Source organism: Periplaneta americana, chromosome 1 (assembly GCF_040183065.1).
Source record: "Periplaneta americana isolate PAMFEO1 chromosome 1, P.americana_PAMFEO1_priV1, whole genome shotgun sequence".
NCBI lineage: Eukaryota > Metazoa > Arthropoda > Insecta > Blattodea > Blattidae > Periplaneta > Periplaneta americana.
Window position 1 is genome coordinate 182,259,361 of NC_091117.1, and position 25,912 is coordinate 182,285,272.

Consider the following 25,912-nt stretch of genomic DNA (forward strand, 5'->3'; position numbering starts at 1 on the left):
TGCTATCGTCCTGACATTGATATTTGCGTTTTCGCGTTGAAGCTCAAAAACTGAATTTGGATAGGTTTAAGAAAAAGTATTTGGCCTTTAAAAATCCACTCAGAGGGAGTATGTTTCATTATTATGGAAGAAAATAACTATCAAAAAGACAAGTATTCTTCACTGAAAATAAATCTGAAAAATTTTTATTTGAACGTCTAACGAACTTAGTTTGCAGCAGTATTTGCTGCACAAGCCACTAGTAGAGTATATAGTTTTTGTGGACCTAGAAAGGCGTTTCACAGAGTGGATTGGAATAAACTGTTGGGGATCCTAGAGAAAATTGGTATAGATTGGAAAGAGGGGAGGCTGGAATTTTCTGGCGAAATGTTTGGACCCAGGTTGAAGCCTTGTAAAAAACATTCTTGATTGTTGAGATTAATTTGTTCAATTTTGGGAATTATGGCCTGACATGTTAAGCAACACGGTTCATATCATGTGTGAAACAAGTGTGTTTGTAAATAAACTAGTAGACTAATGAATAAACAAATAGTAGTATTTTATTTAACGGCCCTTTCTACAACAGAGGCTATTCAGTGTCGAAATTCAACTGTTCACAAATATGTCTTAATTAATAATATTATTCTTCGTTCCAAAAGTACGCTGGATGGCAAATGATTTTATAGCTAGAAATGTGCCCTGCCTAGGAGATAATATTCCTCAATGAGCTCTGAGTTATATTGAAGCTTCAATAACTCCATCTGTAACTCTAGTGGCACTTTATTGGCAGGAACAATAAATGGATTTAAAAAACTGTGAAGACGGACGGCCTTTGTAAAATTTTATATTATTATTATTATTATTATTATTATTATTATTATTATTATTATTATTATTATTATTATTATTATTATTATTATTATTATATAAAGCCTATATTTTTTAAATTAAATACCTGAGTACGGACAAGAAAGATAGAAAGAAACTAAAAGAAGAAGGAATGTTGAGTTTATATGATGTCCTCTATTTTCTTCAAATTTAAAACTCCTACTCCACAGTTTATGAATTTATTTAGAATGTAAGTTACGTCGTTTGTCCATATTTATTTGGAAACTGTCTATTTTCGTTGAAAAGCGAATATTTTTACAATGTCTTAAATTTAAATCTATACTAATAATAAATCTGTAGCCGAAATTTTTCTGGTAATTTTCGATTTTCCAAAAATAATTGGTCCTAACATATATAATTAACCACCCTGAAACCGAAAATAGTTTTTTTGAAATTTTTGTTTGTATGTCTGTCTGTCTGGATGTTTGTTACCTTTTCACGCGATAATGGCTGAACCGATTTACATGAAAATTGGAATATAAATTACGTTCGCTGTAACTTAGATTTTAGGCTATACTATGATATTCAAAATGCGTTATTTAAAAGGGGGGTTATAAGGGGGCCTGAATTAAATCGAAATATCTCGCTTATTATTGATTTTTGTGAAATATGTTACATAACAAAAGTTTCTTTAAAAATGATTTCCGGTAAGTTTTATTTCGTGCAACATTTTTATAGGACTGATATTTAATGAGATAAATGAGTTTTAAAATTAAAAATACAATATCATCTAAGGCGGTGTAATGAAATAAAAACAAATGACTTCATGTATAAAGGGCCTTGGACAACAACAATCGAAAGCTATGAAACATAGCCTACAGAGAACGTTTCTGTGTTTGTATGAAGTAATATCGAAAGCTAAATTAACCGATTTTTTATAATTAATTATTATTTCACCATTGGAAAGTTTAGTTTCTCTAGATGAACATAATGCTATAATGTTATTACAGTAACTTCTGAGTGCTCTCTGGACCAAAATGACCGCATTTTAATTATTTCAATACAATTTAAATTTAGTAACATATTAAACGATTTATCCTTCTACCAAACACGAATGTTCCCTGGATGAAACGTCCTATTTTAATTATGTAATTAGTTTATATTTATTTCTAACAGGTGCAGCGGAGCGCACGGGTACGGCTAGTTCAGAATATAGAGGAAATTCCAACACAAAGCCGTGACCTTCCCGTAACATTATATCCCGCTTTAACCGTTGCTAATGCCACGATTGGCATTTTAGATAAGTAATTATTATAATTATATAAAAATGAATTGCAATTAAACAAGCCAGCAATACAAATAAACAACATAGAATATATAAGATAGGAAACTAATTTGTTCGATATCGTTTTGATTTCTCGAGGTCAGGAGATTAACAAGATGCGCTCAACATTTTTGTTTCTGCGGCGAATACCAACGACCAGCTACTTCTTGCCTGCTTACGAGTATACGTCATGAAAGGACAAACAATGCTTGTTCATTATAATCAGGGAACGGATTTATATGGACTAAAAATATATGAAATATGTAAATATATATGTAGTTATTTTTACCAAAATATGGAATTAAATATGGATTTTTACCAAAATATGGAATTAAATATGGACTTAAAATTATAAAAAAATGACTATGTACGTTAAATATTGGTACATTTTAATCAAACTAAACAAAAAATATAATGGACGTACCTTATCTTCCAATGTAGTTTCAACAAAACACAATTTTTATTGTCTGTTACCATAACAATAGGTTACAAACATTTCTTTCAAGTGCTGAAAAGTGAATCTTCTTCTATTGTCTCTGAGGATAGATTTATACTGACTAAAAGAGCGTTCGACGTCACAAGAAGTAACTGGTACATAATTCAATTTCACAATGTCTGCTGGGGATAAGTCCAAGTTAATCTTCACTGTTGATTCACCACTCATCACAGCAACAACCTTTTGTAGTTCTTCATATCCAGGGTTTTTTGAAAGTACAGTGTCCACCTTAGCTCTTACTGCATCTGCAACTTTACCTCTACCACGATTCAGTTGTTCCACAGTACTATTTATAATTTCAAAACTTTCAGATAGTGAAAGGTGCCTATTTTGGAGACTTTTGAGCGTTTTTATGATGCATGAAAATGTATGCTGAATGTGAGCTAAGTCATTCTTCACACTTATGTCACAGGTAACTGTTTTCGCAGTATCAATTGAGACTGCATCTTCAGAGTCCAATGCAAGGAGAACATTGTTAATAGAGTCTATATGTTCGGCATAATATTCAACTGCTTCTAGCCATGTACCCCATCTAGTTAAAATTGGCTTTGGTGGCAATGGAATTTCAGGGTACATTTCTTTCAACACGTTAACTCTACTGGGAGCTTTGAGAAATACTTTTTTCACTGATGAAATCAACAAATCTACTTTAGGGAAATTGTCTCTGACCACTTCTGCCACACGATGAAATGCATGCGCCACACAAGTAAAATGAGTCAATTTAGGATATACAACAGATAATGCTTGTCCAGCTTTGACCATATAAGGGGCAGCATCGCTAATAAAGAATAACACATTATCGTACATAATACCCTTTGGCCACAGGATACCCATAGCTTCGTTGAACAGTTTAACTATAGTTTTGTTATTGCACTTTTCTAGAACATCACAATGTAAAAGAATTCGTTCAGAATATTGTTCACTTAACAAACCGATAACTACATTACCAACAAGTCTACCTTCTTTGTCGGGAGTCTCATCAATGGAAACCCAAATTGAACTATCTTTAATTTCATCTCTTATCTTCTGTATTGTCTCATCGTAGATGGATGGAGCATACGTCTTCCTAAGTGTTGACTCATCCGGGATTGTATGTTGAGTATATTTTTCAAGGAATTCCCTGAAGACCTTATTCTTTAGTTTGTAGAGAGGAATATCAGCAGAGATGAGAGAACGGCACAGGTCGATGTTAAACTCAGATCTTACATTCGATGTTGTTGGTTGTGTTAAAAACAATTGTCTCTGCTTGGAATTTAGTTGTTTGTTGGCCTGATGTTTACTAGTTGTAATGTGTTGTTGCACCAGGAACTTTTGTGTAGATGATACTGCACACTGACACAAATTACAAAATAATATTTTATTGTCAGCTGATAAACCATCTTCTTTAAATTCTGAAATGTAACTTGTTAGTTTTGATTTTAAATTGACTGAATGACGTACTTTTGGCATATTTACCGTCTTTATAGTATGATTTACAAAACTGAACCTATGTGTACTCTGACTGGCATTTAACTGTTGAGCTGCACAACTGAAGTCTGTTAAAAATTTTAAATTAAATTAATACAGTTTTGTAACTTACTTTCCCATTGTTGATAGGACTGCTAATTTTCAAATAACTCTGATGTTAAAGGGATTACTGAACATGTGTTTAAATCTCTATTGTTGAAATGTATTTTTAAAAGTTAATGGAATTTTGTTTTGTTTTATTGTTAAACCTAATATAATATGGACTGTTTTATATGAAATATGGAAAATATATGGAAATTAACGAAAATATGTACTAAACTCTAAAATATGGAAAAATATGGAAAATAAAAGTAGGATTTTTCAACCCTACACATTGTGAAACATAAAGATAATGCAAAATATAAATTATATTAGCTTTATAAGTAAATATGTATTTACATATAAATCCTTTCCCTGATTATAATGTTGTATCAAGAGCATTTTCCGGGTGAGCAAACTCTGAAGATTTGTATTAACAAAGCAGATCTGTCGAGACCGCATGAGGCATTGAAAAGTAATTTTTTGCATCATATTTCTACTATTTATGTATAGATGAAGAGGCGAGACCTGGCATTTGAGCCGTGCGAGAGGGGAAAGAATGAGCTATCATAAAGAGAGTTTGTTTCATGATTATTAATATTATATGAATCTACCGACACGGAAGTTAATTTCAGACTAAAACAGTGGATAAATATATATTTATCTATGCTAAAACCTATCTTCTCCCCCATAACCATTGATGATATAGCCTCTGTACATAAGGCCACAGGATAGGTCTTGCCTCCTACCTATTAGAGTTGTGCACAACCAGTTACGAAAAATATAAATTATATTGCTATTGAACGCCTGGCGCTATAGTCAGTATGCAAAGCTCTCCTATCTCGCGGAGTGTTTCAGCTTCGGTTTATCGAATATTTGAGTTCTCACTCTTTGTGAGTGAATGGCAAAGATAGACCACATTGAAATAGACCATTGCAGGAGTTGCAATAACCCTTGCAAGGACGCGTTTATTATCGTATAGGCTTATCATTTAATTGATAATTTTTCTCTCTAAGTACTTTCAATCAATCAATCAATCAATCGATCAATCAATAAATCAATCAATCAATCATCCATCGATTCATCCATCATCCATTCATCCATCGACTCATTAATTCATTCATACATCGATTCATTGATTCATTCATGTATGGATTGATTCATTCATTAATTTGTTTACTGATTGACTAATTAATTAATTAATTAATTAATTAATTCAGTCCAGGTATTACAGTTGGGTACCTTCAAGTGCAACATGCTCCGTGAAAGTACAAGCATTTGAGTACTTTTCTTTTTGTTAATAACACTCTACTTCTTAAAAAATGATTTATTAATGGAATAATAATTTAGCTGTTTAGAGTAATTAAAAGGCATTATATATTAACAACTACTGTTTTAGAGGTATGAATTTTGAGTTTAAAATGTAAATATTATACTAAAATGTATGTAGACCTATGTACTGTACTTATTTGCTCTTCTCTTTAGAAAGTAATTGTAATTTATTTTATTCTTGCATTTCTTTACGCACCAGATTTCATATTCTGCATTACACTTATTTCCTTTGTTGTTACCAGTGTCTAATTGTTCATTTATGTATTAGTTATGAAGATAAGTGTATTAAAGTGTACAATCAATAAAATTGTAGACCTACATCAAGCAAACACATGTTTAATAAGACAAAGCAATTTTTTTTTTCAATTGTTACTCCGTTTGTGTACTCAGAAAAGTCGGTTTCGTATTTGATGAAGTGCGCCTGGTGTTCTATCTACCTGTAAAACATAAGGGGTAACCGGTTGAAAATCGAATATTCGGTTGCTCGACCTTGGCGGATGTTCTCTAACCGGTCGAATCTAAACCGGTTGTAAGCATATCAGCTCTCTGCTATCCATACTGACCCTTTCCCCCCTCTCCCCTTCCCACACTTTCCCCTCTTCCCCCTCCCTTCATATCTCTTTTTATCTCCCCCCCTCCCTCTCTCTGAAGGAATTGTATCAATTTTAATTTCGGTGTAGCATGAAGAGGTGCTTCTGTAAAAAAATAATTCAATTAAATTATATTACGCGTAGTCGATAATGGTTTCCAGACATATATCTATTAGGCTTATAATGTGAACTACTACAATAAGTGGGTATGCTGTATAAAACAAGGTGAAATACGCTCACAGTTTAATCTGACTATAAGGGACATGAATAATCATCATTAATCACAATGCCATCCATCATCAAAACCAGACTTTTTGTCTTCTTCCCCTTCTTCGTCTTTGTCATTTTTCTCTCCTTGGTTCTTATGCATTACACAATCGGAGAGATTAAACTTAATATGAGAGCGTATATTACTGTTTTCCGTCTTGGTCTTTGGCTCATAAGGCCAAAGGTCTATTGAAATAGGTAGGCTTAAATAATGAAGCATATCTCCATTACTAGAACGACGCAAACAAATTATTACATATTATTATGAGTAATTTACAATATTTATTCCTGTGTCTCTTCAGATAATTGACTTAAGGGAATTAGAAACTACTTTTTAACTTCTACACTATGGACTAACTATTGTTAGCGTGTGCTAGTAACATTGACCCAATCGTATTACTCAAAAAATGAATTACTAGCAAACATTCTGATGGGGGCAGATAAAAAAAGTTAATTTTTTTTCTTCCACCATGTTAATAATGTCAAAAGAAGTGCTTATAGAAATTTTTGCCACTCAACCGCAATTACGAGATCGTCCAGAAAGTGATTTTCCCTGGGGCCGTGTGTTATTAAACAGTAAGATTAATTTCTTTCTTTGTATGAGCGATGACCTGGTTTCATTTGTAAGAAACGTGCTGTAAGATAAATTTTGCTCCGGTATCCGAGGTTAGTAATTCTAGGTTTCACTATTATCATCGATAATTAATGAGTTCTATATCCAAAGTCGAGAATCTTTGACATCTTATTTTTATTATAGGATTCGGCTCTTGAAGTCAAATATGCACAAATCTGGTGGACGAAGCAAATAATAATAATAATAATAATAATAATAATAATAATAATAATAATAATAATGGTATTTTTTTAGTATCGGAGAGCGACTATGTCTTTCTGTTTAATACACGTTAGATAAACTAATTTTATGCTCGACCATGCCGAAATGTAGTAATTATACACCTGGTAGCAGCCCTTTAATGCACCTCATTAAAGTACACCTATTCATTATAGTTCAGTTGTTCAGCCAATGAGAAATCACCATTGTACCATTATAAAACCGCAAGTATCGATTATTCTCGGATATGCAATCGAAAGACAATTAGCGAAACGTCATGGAGGCTGGAAATCCAATACTGTCGCAGAAGGTTATGTTCTGTTACTATAATAATTAGCGTTAATTGTAAATAATATTCAAATAAATTCAATTTGTCATCTCGTTTTTCAATTCTAAATTAATCTCCAGGTTATATCGATATTAATGTTCATGTTATTCTCTAGATTATATCAAGGTCAATGACATTCGTCCCTCGGAAAAAATCAATACTTTCGCGTCTGCGCACATCTCACAATTTAAAAGGTCAGTTCCGCTCTTCACTTAGATAACCATAACATGAATACTTATGGATAATTTCAAGTTAGAAATATGGTCGAGCATAAAAAGTCGTATGAAACTTGCCTATAATGGTAATTAAGACGCTCGTATGAAAATTATGAAACTCGCTTGAACTCGTTTCATAAACAAACATACTCGAGTCTTAATTACTACCATTATAGGCTCGTTGCATAATGTACTATTGTCTCATCCAAAGCGGTAATGAGATGTATTCTTCAAAGCGAGCTAGCCAATAATAATAAAATATTTCGTGTCCTTACACTGTAAACTCTATCAAGAGAGTGTTATTTTATCATCACTGCCTCTTCAAAAATACGTTTTGTTGCAATACTGAAAATATATGGATATATAATCAGCATTTCATTATCATTGAACCGTTATCGTACACTACTGATAAGATGTTAATGTACATCTTTCATATTTATATAATGAACGTCCTTTAAACTACTAAATTGAGTTTTCTAATATGCTGGGTATATGAGAATTCAGTAGCATTGAAACACATCGAGTTCAATATATTTTCAGTGTTTATACACACAATGTCAACATACAATCATAATTCACTCTCTTGACCATGAGCCAATATTTGGATAGATAGGACACAATGACCTCATAGGGTTTGCGCCAATAGGTTACTCATCTCACGAGAAGAGAAAAACTCTTGGTCACCGTGACCGCATTTCATAACATTCCTAATCCCGAACATTTTCGTCGTTTTAATAAAATATAGGCGGATTTCTGTTTTAAATTCTTATATGTTATTTTTGTCTGTACTTGACCAGGATTCATGCGCGAAGCGTTGCTTGCTGAGAATAGCTTACCAGAATCGGTAGCAATATTAACATTGTCTTGTTAGTAACATGGTTGTATTATGCAACTGCACGGCGAACAACTTCTTATACATCTTGATTACACAACTTTTAACATTATACCACTTCGGAATATGTCTTTCTCGTGTTAAATTCTATCGTACCTGGTTAACATGTTTCGACCTGTTATTGGCCTTCTTCAGAACTGCTTGTTGTTGGTCTTGGCGAATTATGTTTTGTTTCCTGTGGGGATGTGTTTGTGTAGTGTAATGTGGAGTCAGAGTGTGTGTATTCTGAAATTGAGTTGTATGTTGAGAATTTCATTTGGATGTGTTTTTGTGTGTCTGTGTATTTCATATTGTTTTAATGTGTTTAGTTTCTGGCTTTTTGGCTGAATGTGTAGAATTTCCATGTCTGTGTTGATGTCTCTGTATGTGTAATCAGCATTTAACAAAATTACAAAACAGTTTCACATATTATGCAGAACACAGCATAAATGCTAACTACACATACAGAGACATCAACACAGACATGGAAATTCTACACATCCAGCCAAAAAGCCAGAAACTAAACACACTAGAACAATATGAAATATACAGACAAACAAAAACACATCCAAATGAAATTCTCAACACACAACTCGATTTCAGAACACACACACTCTTTGACTCCACATTACACTACACAAACACACCCCCACAAGAAACAAAACAAAAGGCGCCAAGACCAGCAACAACCACTTCTGAAGAAGGCCAATAACAGGCCGAAACATGTTAACCAGGTATGATAGAATTTAACACGAGAAAGACATAAATACATAATCCGAAACTCCTTATTTATATACCGATTGGTTTTCCTCGGAAAGGTAACCTACCGATTTTGTGTAAATGCTCGAGTAGATATCTGGAAAAGATGCTAAATGTTTGTACACATCGCAAGATAGTACTTGAACTCTGGTCTTTTACGTCGCATGTGAGTTTGGAATACCTGCTGAGCATATTCTCTTGACGGACGATCTGTGTCTGTGTCTGGAGAAGGAGAAGGAGAAAACCTTGTCTACGGTTTAAAGATGGGCATTTAATTGCGTCGGACCAGATTGGTAAGAATTCCATTCATTAATTTATTGTCAGTTTGAGGTTATGAGAGGCATAATTTGGAACTCGCTTCTGTAGGCAGCAAAATTATATAGGCCTAATACATATGCGAACGAATAATGTTAAAATCGAATTATTTATAGATATTTGTCTCTCAATAGTGGCAACAATTTTGCTAATATATAATTGTTTCGGAAAATGTATTATGTGTCTAAAATAAATAAATAAATAAGTAAATAAATAAATAAATGATTGATTGAATGAATGAATGAATGAATGAATGAATTAATTAATTAATTAATTAATTAATTAATTAATTAATAGGCAAATAAATAAATAAACTTTAAATATACATTGATATTGCCAATAAAATACATTGAAATACATTAAAATTACAATAAAGTAAAATATAAAATACTGTAAATTAGTCAAGGTTTCAAAAGTCCCACACGTGCCTCCTCTAGACTGTAAGGACACAATTGTATCAATTTATATTTTATATATTTCCCGAATTTAAGTATATTATTTGTATAAACCTATATAATATCCTCAGGCAAGCTATTGTAAATTTTAATACCATAAACCGTTTAAATAAATAAATAAATAAGTAAATAAATAAATAAATAAGTAAATAAATAAAGTAAGTAAGTCAGTAAGTAAGTAAAGAAATAAATAATCAAGCAAATAAATAAATAAACTTTGAATATGCATTGATATTGTCAATAAAATACATTGAAATACATTAAAATTACAATAAAGTAAAATATAAAATACATTAGTCAAGGGTTCAAAGTCCCACACGTGTCTTCTCTGGACTGTAAGGACACAATTGCATCAATTTATTTTTTATATATTTACCGAATTTAAGTATATTATTTGTATGAACCTATATAATATCCTTAGGCAAGCTATTGTAAGTTTTAATACTATAAACCATATAAATAAATAAATAAATAAATAAATAAATAAATAAATAAATAAATAAATAAATAAATAAATAAATAAATAAATAAATAAATAAATAAATAAGTAAGTAAATAAATAAAGTAAGTAAGTCAGTAAGTAAGTAAAGAAATAAATAATCAAGCAAATAAATAAATAAACTTTGAATATGCATTGATATTGTCAATAAAATACATTGAAATACATTAAAATTACAATAAAGTAAAATATAAAATACATTAGTCAAGGGTTCAAAGTCCCACACGTGTCTTCTCTGGACTGTAAGGACACAATTGTATCAATTTATTTTTTATATATTTACCGAATTTAAGTATATTATTTGTATGAACCTATATAATATCCTTAGGCAAGCTATTGTAAGTTTTAATACTATAAACCATATAAATAAATAAATAAATAAATAAATAAATAAATAAATAAATAAATAAATAAATAAATAAATAAATAAATAAGTAAATAAATAAAGTAAGTAAGTCAGTAAGTAAGTAAAGAAATAAATAATCAAGCAAATAAATAAATAAACTTTGAATATGCATTGATATTGTCAATAAAATACATTGAAATACATTAAAATTACAATAAAGTAAAATATAAAATACATTAGTCAAGGGTTCAAAGTCCCACACGTGTCTTCTCTGGACTGTAAGGACACAATTGTATCAATTTATTTTTTATATATTTACCGAATTTAAGTATATTATTTGTATGAACCTATATAATATCCTTAGGCAAGCTATTGTAAGTTTTAATACTATAAACCGTTTAAATAAATAAATAAATAAATAAATAAATACATTTCAGCTTGTTTTTAGCATTTGTATGCATATTTAGATGCTATAATGTTTTCTAAACTTCCCAGCTCTATTAATCACATGTTGCAGAGATGGGTCACATTTTAAATGAATCTCGTCGACTTCCTTTTCTTCCTTATCACTTTTTATTTCACAGACGATGAATGAACTATACGAATAAAAATGCCAAATGAAAGCAACAAGTAATGTAAGATAAGAGCGCAGACTGCATCAGAAAAGACTTCAAGTCATTACAAGTAATTGAGATTCGTTTCTTGGAATAGTATTGATATAGTTATAACCAGAACACAACCCGACATATGTGGGTCAGGAGCCATGAGATATGCTGCTCCTGTGTCCGTTTCACGATCCTTCAGATCCGACGTGCTTGTCATGCTTACTTTTAAAATTTATGCCGTTTCTGCAAACCGTCACACACAGATCATCATTTTACGAGGCTTTTTTATTTTCTAGTCCCGCGAAGTAGCAGGGGGGGGGGCAATGGTTTCATACACTAGCATAAATCCCATGAGGACTCGAACCAGCGCGCATTCCGTAAAGCGAGACCGAACATGATGCCTCAGACCACGATGCTACGACGCGGGACTATGTAATACCTATAATATACATTTATTTATTTATTTATTTATTTATTTATTTATTTATTTATTTATTTATTTATTTATTTATTTATTTATTTATTTATTTATTTATTTATTTATTCTGGTGTAGTTAAGGCCATCAGGCCTTCTCTTCCACACCACCCCAGAAATACAAATACAATAATAGAAATAAAAAGAAAAATCACAGTATAAACACCGTAAAGCCACACAAAATATAGCCTACACAGGTTGCAGTCACACAAACTTAGATGAGTGATTAAGTATCGTAATTAATTATATCCTAACTAATTAACTAACATAAACAAGAAACTTGCAATTTTAATTTAGAGTAAAAAACACAAATCAACACTTCTAGCAATACCTAAAAAGTATTAAATAAGACAAAATTTTCCAGTTTAATTTTGAATTGTGATAAAGTCTGGCAGTCCCTGACGTCATTAGGTAACGAATTCCAGCGACGAGGTATTTCTACATTGTAGGATAGGCTGATCAGATTTTTATGGTCCAGCAGGGGACATCGGCAATTTCAAGAAAAACCACAAACGCTTATCTAGTCACTCTCCGTTGAAATGTTGCAGAAAATACACGTAACATTAGATACAATGATAGAACTTTGCACACTAAATTTGTAGAGCATCTTAACTTTTAAAATTAAATTAATAAACACACGTAACACCTATACATACCTAATTATAGCCACTAAGAATTCAATTTCATGCTGAGACATGGACAGAAGTCTTTCACATAATATTGTACACACTGAACTCTAAAACACACATTTTACAAGTACTTGTCTGAAGAAAGTATCTTTTTAAGGATGTGTTCATTCCCATACAGCTCCACACTAAGTTCGTCACCTGAGAAATGAAAGTTTGTTTTCACTTGTAACAAAGCTGTTTCAATTTTCATTCTTGACTTTTCATTAGTCCAGATTGAGTTCATTGTGGAGAAAAGTCTTTCAACTGACGAATTACTGACTGAAAGACACATGATTAACGACACTATTTTGAGAAGATTTTAAAATGAAATTGAATTTTTCTTTTTGAAATGTTGAAAACATCATACCAATTTTTCACCTGTTGGTTTGTCACAAAACTTCTCATTTTTTGAACTACTTAAAAATGGATGCTGCGGCAGTTCTAACGCTTCCGCGCAACGCGAATGAAGACAAAGATGGTATATTGGTATGTTATTCTTAAAGATTGCAGAATATCTCATACTGTGCTCGCTGGTTCTTCTGTCTCATACTGATAACCGTTCAGAAATGTACATGAATCGCAGAAGTTTCATCACGATACTTAAATATTCACGTGTAAAATGTCATTGAAACAAAATCAAAACTTCTGGGGACAAAATTGATTTCCGAGGACAAAAACGGGGACATTTGCTCCTAGGGGAAAGCAACTCAAAACCGGGGACTGTCCCCTGAAATCGAGGACGTCTGGTCAGCCTGGTGTAGGAGGATGAGTATAAAGACGTTCTGTGATGAGGGATAGAAAGAAGTGCTTCATACATTAGATGGATCAAAAGTCACTTTTCCCAATATTCGTTCTTAGGTTTCATTCTTATACACATATACAGATGTCATGACTTAAAAAAAACGAATGGCTGGTGTAATAAGTGGTGGGTTGGCAACCATGTTCGTGCGTCAACTGTTTTTCCGATTTCATGTCTTGAAAACAGCCCTCGTTTTGCCGATATGCGGTTGCAACAGTATGGAGCACCACCTCATTTTGGTGTAGGGGTGAAGGAACTAGCATTTCCATGAATGGATAGGCAGTCGTGGCACAACAGAATGTCCACCCAGATCATGCGACCCGATGCCATGTGATTTTTCGCTATGGGGTATCCTGAAAAACGATGTTTTTACTCAGAAACCGCAGGATCTGCATCAGTAGCGACAGATGATTGAAAAATGCAGAGAAATACTCTTTTATTTTCTTTCTTCATTACATCCTAGAATATTATTAGGATATCCATTAGGCTTCATTTGTTAAATCTGTATTTCCTTTGAAACTCGTTATACCTATAAAACTCAGCTGGGTTTTGTACATATCTTATAATGCGCAGAGAACTGATAAATGCTTGAATGATTTCCTGAATTTCCTCGTAATCCTCCACAAACTCAACTACTCCCAAAATATTAGCAATTTCCTCCACATTCTTGTTGTAAAGTTAGCTTACAAAGCCAAAGTACCTAAGGTCTATAGCTTAGGAGTAAAGCCGCCATAAATGTTTACTTTCCTCAAATTATTGACTGTGAAATGCAAAATAACGACTTTGCACAAAAAGTCTAGTAAGTACAAAGACTCTTTTACAAATACAATCCACAACAGACAGTACTTTCTTTGTGTCAAGTCGATGAACTCTTTAATTATTCACGGAGCTGTTGATACAAGTGAACTCGAGATCCGCAATACAATAGGTGTATACATACAAGTTCGCTATTAAAGAAATCAATCTGAAAATTCTGAAATAAATTATTAAAAATATTGAAACTTCAAAAGACATGGGGCCAACAGCATAGCTCAAGCAGTAGCGCGTTTGCCTGTTGATCCGGATTTGTTATCGGACGTGGGTTCGATTTCCGCTTGGGCTGATTACCTGGTCGAGTTTTTCCCGAGGTTTTCCCAACCGTAAGGCGAATGTCAGGTAATCTATGGCGAATCTTCGACCTCATCTCGCTAGATACCACCTTGCTATCACCAATTCCATCGACGCTGAATAACCCAGTAGTTGAGAGAGCGTCTTTAAATAACCAAGTAAAAAAAATCAAAAAAATATAATTGGCGTATTACGTTCAAATCATTTTCAATTTGTGCTCCTGCACCCAGAACAAATTTTATTAAATCCAAATATGGATTTAAAAAACTAACGCGCTTGAAATATTCCAAATAAAATATAAAAAAAAAATTAGTGTCATTAAGATAACACATACTTTCTAATAAGTTTTATAGTCAACCTCATTTATGGTTACCATGAGAAGAAATTCTATAGGAAGACATGGAATCTAAAATAAGAAGACATTGCTGAAAAAAGGACTTTTTAAATATTGATATGAACAAAAATAAAAATAAAAACAATGGCTCACCTTAGTTTTCTCACTAGTTGCTGGATCAGTATTACATCTGTACCCTACTTATCGGTGGAGCCCACTTTGTGCACAAGAGTCTAAACAGACAAACTTCTATCTTGTACAAAGTAACTATGGAAATGTTCACAGGACATGTTCTTTAAATAATATTTCACCATGATGAAACCTCTGACTGTCTCCCTTAGCATGCGATTTCATATTTTTGTCCATTGAGCAGATATTAGGGAAAATACTCTCTCAACACTTCCATTGTGACTTGGGATAAATAAATAGAATTGACATATTTTTAAGAGTTCTGAGAAAATTTCAGTGCTTGCAGAACTATTGGAATTGAAGAATTTGCACCATTGTTTATCTAAACTTAAATCTTTGTCCAAATTAACTTGATTGACATATCTTTGTATATTGAAGAATAAAATTGATAAAATAGCTTAGAATCATGAATAGTGACATTTTTAGAGTGTAAGAATTCAATGCATGTCAATAGGTCATCATATTTTATGTTTTTTTATATGCTCCAGCTTCAAAGAAGTTAAATTCTCTCATAGGTTTTCATCATTTGTTTAGATACTCTATGCATAATATCGCACATTATTCAATATTCATATTGATTCTAGTTGAAATTCGAAATGCCGGAAATTTAAGTTTTTTTTTTTAATGTCTGCCGGACAGGATAAAATGATTAAAAAAAGAGGACATGTCCCTTTGACGGACGGATGATAACCCTAGCCTCATTACAGGCCAAATCTTTGACTTTCAAACAAATCTTTGATGCTTACATGAGCGACTAAATAATAATGCTGTGTCTGACGTTTGAATTTTAGGGCCGTATTCATAGACATTCTTAGCGCGGGCTTCCGGTGGATGATCAGCGAACTAATGTTTTTCGTATTCATAAACCAGTGTTAGCGATATGATATGATATGATATGAATCCCGTACAAGTAACCAATCGATAGCCGGGGCTAGTATAGCACGCTCGTAGCGCGGGCTAGCGGAAAGGCTAAAAAGGCTAAAAATTCTGGACTAAAAACTTAAACCTAAAGGTACGGTCACACATCGCCACTTTTGCTGCGCAACTTTTGTACTGCAGCTGCAAAAGTTTCGTGTCGTGTTCACACGTAAGCCAAAAGTAGCGCGCTGCACACTACTTTTCTGCTGCGCAACCCGAGTGCTGCAAAAGTTGCAACTGGAGGTTGCGAGTCTGTTCACACACAAGGCGCTACTTTTGCAGCCGCAGTCATGCTGCAGGTTTCCATCTCCGTGTTGACTTCTCAATATACATTTTGTGGTTATGTTCGCATTATTAAGAAACTCATGCGAAAGCTTCCTTATCTATTATTTGCTTTTCTGTCGTATCTAGTATTCAGAAATTGACATTATTTTTACTATAAAGCTTTTAAAAACGCCTATATACTTAAATGATAACCAACAGCATATTCACGTAATCAATGTTGGCAACCCTCCTGTTTGGAAATACGCTACGGAAAATTTAAAAAATGAATTATATCGTCAGCAGTTATGCTCAGACTGTGTTGTGCATTTAATATCTGTTGCAAAAAATTTATTTTCATCACATCTAACATTAAAATACATTCAAACAATAAAAGCATCTTTGGCACAGTTGGGTGGCAACACTGGTCGCAACCGTAGCAAAAGTTTCAACAAAACCGATATCAAAAATGCTGCGGCTGCAACCCTGAGAACCCTGTTCACACGTCGCTACTTTTAAGTTGCGCGCAGCATGGAAAAGTAGCGGGCAGCAGGTTCGGCAGCCGCTACTTTTCGAGTTGCACCGTTGTTCACACGTCGCAGTACGAGAGTTGCCAGTTTTTTGTACTGCAGCGCTGCTAAAGTAGCGACATGTGACCGTACCTTAAGTGTGGCCATTTTAATAATAGACATTCCATTAGTTCCTAATGCTGGTTAGTCTTCGTGTACTTATTACATTCTTTACCGCTATTGCAGAGCAGCGATTCTTATAAACCAATCTATTTCTGTACCATACGGACTACTTTCTCATGGATCGTACTGCCTTGGAACATCGAGCATCCAGTTCACTACAATGTCTCTACCAAAACATAACAATGTGAGACATCGCTGTGAGTGCCAAGGTGAAAGTAATTACGATAACCTTGTGCTCTTGGAGCAGGGCTGTCCAAACTGTGGTCATCGGCAGTACAGGACCTGCCTACCACACAAAGATCCGGAACCAGGCCCAGTGGCGCCAACTTTTGGAAAACACTGGGCGGGCTCAAACACATGAGTTATGAGTTAAAGTAAATGAATCTCATAAATAATAATAATAATAATAATAATAATAATAATAATAATAATAATCATCATCATCATCATCATCAAATGCTCTTCGGATTAGGCCGTTGGGCCTGTTCCGTCTCCTGGATTCAGCTGGTCCCTCCAACGCTTCTTCGGTCTGCCGATATTTCTCCTTCCTCTTGGTGTGTAGTTTAGGATATTTTGTGGTATTCTTCTTGGTGGCATCTGATCACATGGTCGTACCAATTTCTTCTGTATGTATCTAGAATTGTAGTTATGTTTTGTATGTTTAATATGTTGTGAATGTCTTCGTTTCTTTGGTGATCAAGAAGTGTATAACCTGCTAGTGGCGTTAAGAGTCGCATCTCTGCTGCTTCTAGTCTTCTGATCTGCTGTGAGGTGAGTGTCCATGTTTCAGAGCCATATAATAGTGTTCGTACGATTAGTGTTTTGTAAAATTTTAAAACAGTCTCAGTTTATTTATTTATTTATTTATCTATTTATGTCCATAACAGGGAAAAGCCCCAATTACAATAAACAGTACAGATAAAAAAAAAACATATTGCATACAACACGAAAAAAGAGTAAAACAGATACAAGTGTAATTACAAATTAAAAATGGAAAAGGGAAGGAAAAAAAAAAACAAATAGATACCAACTAAATAAAAGAGACAGATACAGATATAAATGAAAAACACCAAATAAAAACAAAAAGAGCCAAGTACAGACATCACAGCCAAAAATGCAAAATGTAGGCGTAGCTATAATTGGCAAATTGCAGAGCAAATACAACACCATGTTAATAAATTCAATACACAGCACTACACAGCAGGCCCAATAGGCTCAATTCATTTATTCAAAAAACTCACCAACACAGAACATGTGTTTCAAGTAATGCTTTACATAACTTTTTCTTGTACATATTGTACGATAACGAAAAATCTATATCCTGTTTATTTGATAGATGATTGTAAGTTCGAAGCATTAATAAAAGTGAAGACATTTTATGAGATAGTGTTTTTGTTGTCTGTAAATAAAAGAGAGATCGCTTTCTCAAATTTGATTTACAAATATTGAAACTAATTAGCTGTAGAAGATCAGGGTTGTCTATTAAGCCATTTATGGTTTTGAACAAATACATTTGTTGCGCTCTTATCCTGCGACTATTGAGAGATGGTACATTAAATTCAACCAGCATGGATTCAGAAGATTGGAATATGTTGAAACATGAATGTTCTAACCTTCTTCAACAGTGTTCTTTTAGTAGTGCTTATGAGTTGCTGATATTTAGCCATTTTATTGTCAAAATACTTAAGGGAAATGTGGGAGAGGTTGCAACCTAAATAATGAAAAGAGCTAACTTGTTCTAATATATGATTATCTACAACTATTTTTGATCTGATGGAATTTGACCCAGAGAATGCTAAAACCTTGGTTTTGTTTTTATTGAAATTTTCAAATTATATGTTTTCGAAAGTTTTTCTAATTTGTATATTGCTCTTTGCATATTATCTTCCGAGTCGGCAACTACGATTTGGTCATCTGCAAACAGTAATGTGTCTAAGGTTGTATCATTTAGCAAATAATGTGCGTTCAATTGTCCTTTCCATTCCCTGGTCAACTCATCTACAAATAAATTAAATAATATGGGGATAGTGGACAACCTTGTTTCACTCCTTGTGTTGTTTTATTCAAGGAAAATAATAATAATAATAATAATAATAATAATAATAATAATAATAATAATAGCACAACGAATTATTGGGTGGGCTCGGGCCCCACGGGCCCCTATAAGTTGGTACCACTGACCAGGCCCATCTTCGACAATAAAGCGCCCCTGGATTAGTTATCATTTGGTGTCCCCTTGTTAAAGTTTTGACATTTCTTTTTAATTTGCGTGTGTAGCTATGTATGTATGTGTTTATAAAAAAATAGCTTGTCCTCCATACGCAATTATGTAAGTAGACAAGGACTCATTATCCACACCTGTGGAGTAACGGTTAGCGCGTCTGGCCGCGAAATCAGGTGGCCCGGATTCGATTCCCGGTCGGGGAAAGTTGCCTGCTTGAGGTTTCTTCCGGGGTTTTCCCTCAACCCAATATGAGCAAATGCTGGGTAACTATCGGTGCTGGACCACGGACTCATTTCACCGGCATTATCATCTTCATCTCATTCGGACGCTAAATAACCTAAGATGTTGATAAAGCATCGTAAAATAACCTACTAAAATAAAAAATAAAAACAAGGACTCATTAGGGGAGAGTCGGGTAGTATCGGGCATCGCGTAATATCGGACAGTGCGTTTCTTTCATCTACCACCATATGGTAGTATCTGAATGACATGGTTACGTTTCTCTATGCGACATCACAGAAACGTAACCATGTCAATCAGGTACTATCATCGTGTGGTAGATGAAAGAAACTCATTGTCCGATATTACCCGATGTCCGATACTACCCGACTCTCCCCTAATGGTTTTACGAATACTATTGGAATGCGGATTTCATATCTATTACAGCAACGTTCTAAATTTGTAAATGAACGCGACGATAATCACTGCAAATTAAAATAATCTGGTTACAGTGCACCTATCTGCTAATGCAACTTCATAAATTATGATAACATTTTTTTATGAATATGCGAGCCTATTTTCTGAAGTAAATAGAATAAAACATATTCTGCAACAGCAAACATGTACAGCCTTGTGAATAGAAAATCCTTCATGCGCTATTCTGGATTTGAAGTCACGACTATATCTCCCACGCAACTTTATTATGCAAGGTGTATCTCTATATATGTGTCCATAAATGTAGATGCGTATTCCTGACACCAAACCATAACAAAAAGTTCATATGAACATGGGTCCGCAAACCCTTCGTTAGGCAGTTATGGTTTATTAGTAATGGTATATGTGATACATTTAATTTAATTTAATTATTTTGCTAATAATTGTAACATAAAATATAATATATACAGAAAAACTTTAGCTCGCCCCTGAAAGAGTAGAACTCGTGCTCAGGGGCGGATACCTGAATTGAAATTAATAATTATACAGCACAATACAATTTGTCTTATGTCTACTATGCAATAAGAATATATGTGTTACCGTAAATGTACGAAGACCGGTAAATGTTAGAATTTACCGGTATAACCTAACATTTACCGTCATAGTGCGGTAAAATCCCAAAATATCTTATTAGATTCATACAGTTTTAACTTTTACCAAGAAATGTTGGTAAATCTCAGGATTTACCGATACAAGCTGGTAAAAGCTAGATCGAAGAATCCAGAACGAAGAATCCTGCCTCCGTTGTGCAGGTTCAGACATATTTGCAGGATCGATAAAGTGAAGCGGTTCCGAAAGGCTGCCAAGGAAGTTCTTGAAATGCAAGTGAAGAAAATAAAAGTAGCCACTTGTAACAAAATTCCAAAACTTTCAGTCGGACAGAATTTGAGAATCAAAGTACCGGCTGTAGGCCGGGCAAAAATTGACGCAAAATCAATTATAGCAATGGTCATAAATATTCAAGATGACGAGTTTTATCAACTTTGTACCAAAGCTGACAAACTGAAGTCATTGTACACTAGGATCAACTTACATGGTACAAAGAAAATTTTATCAGCATCGAAGTAGGAAAAGAAGAAATTAGTGTACGGGAAGTGGTTGGCAAACTATCTTTTGTTGGAGAATAAGGGTTCAAAAAGTGTAATTGTTAAAAAAGCGTTCATCAAAAAAATGTTTCTGTAAATCATCTTCCATGTTGTGTAATTCTAAATGTCATAACAGCCAACCTTGTTGTAACAAGAATTAACATTCATAATGTTTGTTTTACTTTATTTGTGGATCTGGACTGTTAGAGAGCATGTAAAGGCTTTGTTAATTTTTGTACGGAATACTATAACAGGCAGTGGTTAAAACTATATTTTTCACTATTTTTAATATGAAATATTGTTTATTAAACTCACATTGGAATATAAGATTATTTAAATAATTTCAATTTAAAATAAATACAAATTATTTCAATCATTGCTGAGGTGAATTTTATTTGTTTTAAAATAATCATAAAACAACAATAAAAAGATGAATCGGAGAAATGTAAAAGTGCGAAGAACGGTAAAGGTTTTTTATTAAATGAATACTATTTTACCACAACTGATCGGTAAATCCTGAGATTTACCAACATCTCTTGGTAAAAGTTCAAAATGTATATATCTAATAAGATATTTCGAGGTTTTACCACACTATAACGGTAAATGTTAGGTTATACCGGTAAATTCTAAGATTTATCGGTCTTCGTACATTTACAGTAACATATGTATAAATTTAAATTTACAATTTTCCAGTTTTTATAAAATCCATACATAACTTTTTTAATTTAATACTTGAACTATTAGAATTGACAAGAATAGGATATTTAAATATAAATTTGTTATATATTCTTGGGCCTAAATTATAACGATGATATGATGATTATGATTAAATGCTGTAACACACATTTACAAAAATTGCTCAAAGTGACCTCCTCCTGCTTCGATACATGCCCTGAGCCTGCTTCTTCCATGCTTGTGCAAATGTCCTGGGGTGTTACGGATTTGATCAAATTTGCTACCTTATTCCCATCTGCTAGGCCATAAATGTAGTGCATATCTCTCACTGAATACATCTTGTGATGTGATGAATGTTACTATGAATAACACAAAACAGAACAAAAGGCAATCAGACAAAACAAAACAAATGTCATGACCAAATGTAATGAAGAAAGTGGGAAAAATGCAAGTTTGAGGTGAATTACATAATCAGGTGTCACTACAGGAAGTTCCTTTCATAACTCCCTAACGAAGGGTTTGCGGACCCATGTTCATATGAACTTTTTGTTATGTTTTGGTGTCAGGAATACGCCCCCACATTTATGGACTTTTTTGGGGGAGGGGGAGCAATGATGGAGAGCGAAGTAAACCTTACTATATTGCCTGGAATCAACCAGTAAATTTTCTCCCTGGAAAGCTATCAGCTGCTTAGGCCTACAGCTATGGCAAGATTTGAGAATTAATGGCAAGTATAGTATGAAATGGAATGAAATTTCATTTTAGTAATATTCTCCAACTCACCTTATCTTTCCCCTCACTTTATAAAAATGTTACAGAATGACGTACTAAGTTCGATCATATCAGATGAAGATCGTCAGACGTTCTGCTGTAACTTTGTAATACAGTCATAATTCAATTCAATTCAATTTAATTAATTTCAATTCAGGAATCCGAGTTCTATTCTTTCAGGGGCGAGCTAAAGTTTTTCTGTATATATTATATTTTATGTTACAATTATTAGCAAAATAATAAACAAATAAATAAATAAATAAATAAATAAATAAATAGACCATTAAACAACTCGTAAAAAAAGGTAAAGGTATCCCCGTATCATGCCATGAAGGCACTTGGGGGGCATGGAGGTAGAGCCCCATGCTTTCCATGACCTCGGCACTAGAATGAGGTGGTGTGGTCGGCACCACGCTCTGACCGCCTTTACCCCCGGGAAAGACCCGGTACTCAATTTTATAGGAGGCTGAGTGAACCTCGGGGCCGTTCTGAAAGTTTGGCAACGAGAAAAAATCCTGTCACCACCTGGGATCGAACCCCGGACCTTTCAGTCCGTAGCCAGCTGCTCTACCAACTGAGCTACCCGGCCGCCTGTTAAACAACTCGTAGATGCCTAAATTGATTTTGTAGAATCCTTTTGCAATATTGGTCTGTAGATACGATGACCATTATGGAATTCTTGAGACAAGTTCTGTAGTAAAGCAGGGTTAAAATCCACCCGCTGATATTCTCTCATATAATCCATTCTTCTCAGGAAATATGGTACGCACAAATGATTTATGGTCGCAATGTCATAGGACTTCCGTCTGCTATTCCAGAACTGTTATCGTCATCGAACGAAATATTACCACGAAAAATTTGCTTGTAAAAGAAAATTTATCTACTGCGGATTTTTTCCACCCCTGCGCTAAATGGCATGAAAATAAATAAAATAAAAGCGGAGAAGAACTGAATTTAAACTGCGTAATGTGGCTTGCGGATCTGGAGATAATAATAAAGATCCAAGAGAGAAGAGAAAACTCCAGACTGACGCGACGGGTTGAAAATGAACAGACCTCCGCTAATAGCCCCCCTTCCCAACTCACCTCCTCCATTGCTTCACCTTCATTGTGTTTATTGTTTGGAAATGAATGTAACAATGTTTGGACTTACAAAGCAGTTGAAGTTCCAATTTTTTAAATATAATTAATAACAGTAACAAGTACAAATGACACTCGGGAGGAAATTAAACGCAGAATAGATATGGTAAATGCCTGTTATTATTCGGTTGAGAAGCTTTTGTCATCCAGCCTGCTCTCATAAAGCTGAAAGTTAGAATTTATAAAATAGTTATATTACTGATTGTTCTGTATGGTTGTGAAACTTGGACTCTCACTTTGAGAGAGGAACAGAGTTTAAGGGTATTTGAGAATAAGGTGCTTAGGAAAATATTTCTGGCTAAGAGGAATGAAGTTACAGAAGAATGGAGGAAATTACATAATGCAGAACTGCATGCATTGTATTTTTCACCTGACATAATTAGGAACATTAAATCCGACGTTATATGCATGAAGTAAGCGAAGAATAAATCCCTGCAGTGGCTGAGGGGTCAGGCGATCCAGGTTCGAGTCCCAGTGAGGTCTGGGAATTTTAATCGACTATTACACTTTTACTACGTCATACTACTTTTGACCAATAACACTGTACGAAAGGACGTGTTTCAACCAATCATGGCTGTTTATTGCTACAATTTTATCACCTTCCTAGTATTTGTTTGTTTTTATCACTTCTCTAGCATCTGTTTCTTTATTTGCCAACTTTCCAAAATGGTTATGATACTATAAAACATGCTTTACGATCGTCATTTGTTTTCCGCATAGATAGCCAACTGGTATTGGCGACTCCATTTAAAAGTTTTGGTGAAGATAACATTAGTGAAATAAAATTTTAGTAAGTCAATTAATACTTATTTTATTGTGTTAGAGAACTTCATTTAAGTTAACCAAAACCGTTCTCCTTTCTCTTAAATTTTCTAATGAGGACATTAACTAAATTTGTCTAATAGTATTGAGAGATTCATTATCCATTTTACACAATCACTTGTATAACACTACGTAATAATATTGACTTCATTTCATTATTCTTCATTCTACTTTCATCTCATGTTTCTACAAAATCAAATTGTAAGCCTACTTTATTTTCAAATTTATAATTTTTTGTATTTCTCCGCAAATCAATTGTACTTTATTTTTAAGTTAACCTCTGCTTTGTATTCTGGATCCTAGTAGTCAGTGGAAGCTAGATTTTGATATACCAACATAAATTTTAAGAACTGTTTATTCAGCCTAAATTTAATCGTGTTTAACGTGTGCCTTATTAAATGGACTGGCTAAAATTACAAAAATATAAAAAGATAAATAATTATGTCAGAATAACTCAACAAGAAGTTATTTTATGAGCAACCGCTTTTTATACAAGGGCCAGAGTTCAGGACAGCAAATTTTTGAAAAAGGATAAAAGAATCGAGTTATCCTGAATGTTTGACACTCTGCAACCAGCATGACACGTAGTTAAAGATAATGTTCCTACTGCGATTTCAATGTTAGTTACCCTTACTTCAGTATATTTTGCTTACGATATTTTTTTGCTTTGTAGATTTCTGCTTTAGATACTATGGTAGCATATCGATGGGTAAGAAGTGATACCTTTTATCTGTGAATTTGCAGGTGAATCAGACAACTGTTTTAAAAATAAGTTTCTCTCAAAATATACAAACTTTTTTTTATGTTTCTGCTTTGCAAGATCTTCTACTCGAGAACAAAGTATTAGATAACTGTCCAATTTTGTAAATATAATAATAACAAGCCACTTTGCTCAGTCAGGAGGCCCTTGCCCTTCACGGGATTTCGTCGCTAATTCTAAAGGCTGGTTCACAATAAGCCGGGAACGGAAACGAGAACGAGAACGGAAATATTGTTAAAATAAATGTATTTAACAATATTTCCATTCTCGTTCTCGTTGTCGTTTCAGTTCCAGGTTTATTGTGAACCGGCCTTTATTCTAATAGTAACTTAATTATTCGTAATAATGTAGTTAGACCAAATTACCATTTTTGTTGATACGAGGAATCATTTCTTAGCCATCGATATGTTAAATTCTTGTTACATGTCACATAATTTTTTCGGGCTGTTTATGATTAATAATGGTGAACGGAAATGTCTGAAATTCATATTCGAGAGCGTGAAGTTACATTTTAAGCCTAATTGTTAAAAATATAATCATTTCTCTAATAAAGAGCATAAAAATTTGGACTTACAACAATTTCAATAGTAACGCACCACAGGGCCATATTCATAGACATTTTTAGCGCGGGCTTCCGGTGGATGATCAGCGAACTAACGTTTTTCGTATTCATAACCAGTGTTAGTGATATGA

General features: G+C 33.6%; 1 long non-coding RNA gene across 1 annotated transcript in view; it reads left to right on the forward strand.

Moving 5' to 3' along the window:
• LOC138704986 (uncharacterized) overlaps positions 1 to 25,912 on the forward strand; it is a 219,100-nt gene that overhangs the window by 176,618 nt on the left and 16,570 nt on the right. The window lies entirely within an intron of this gene.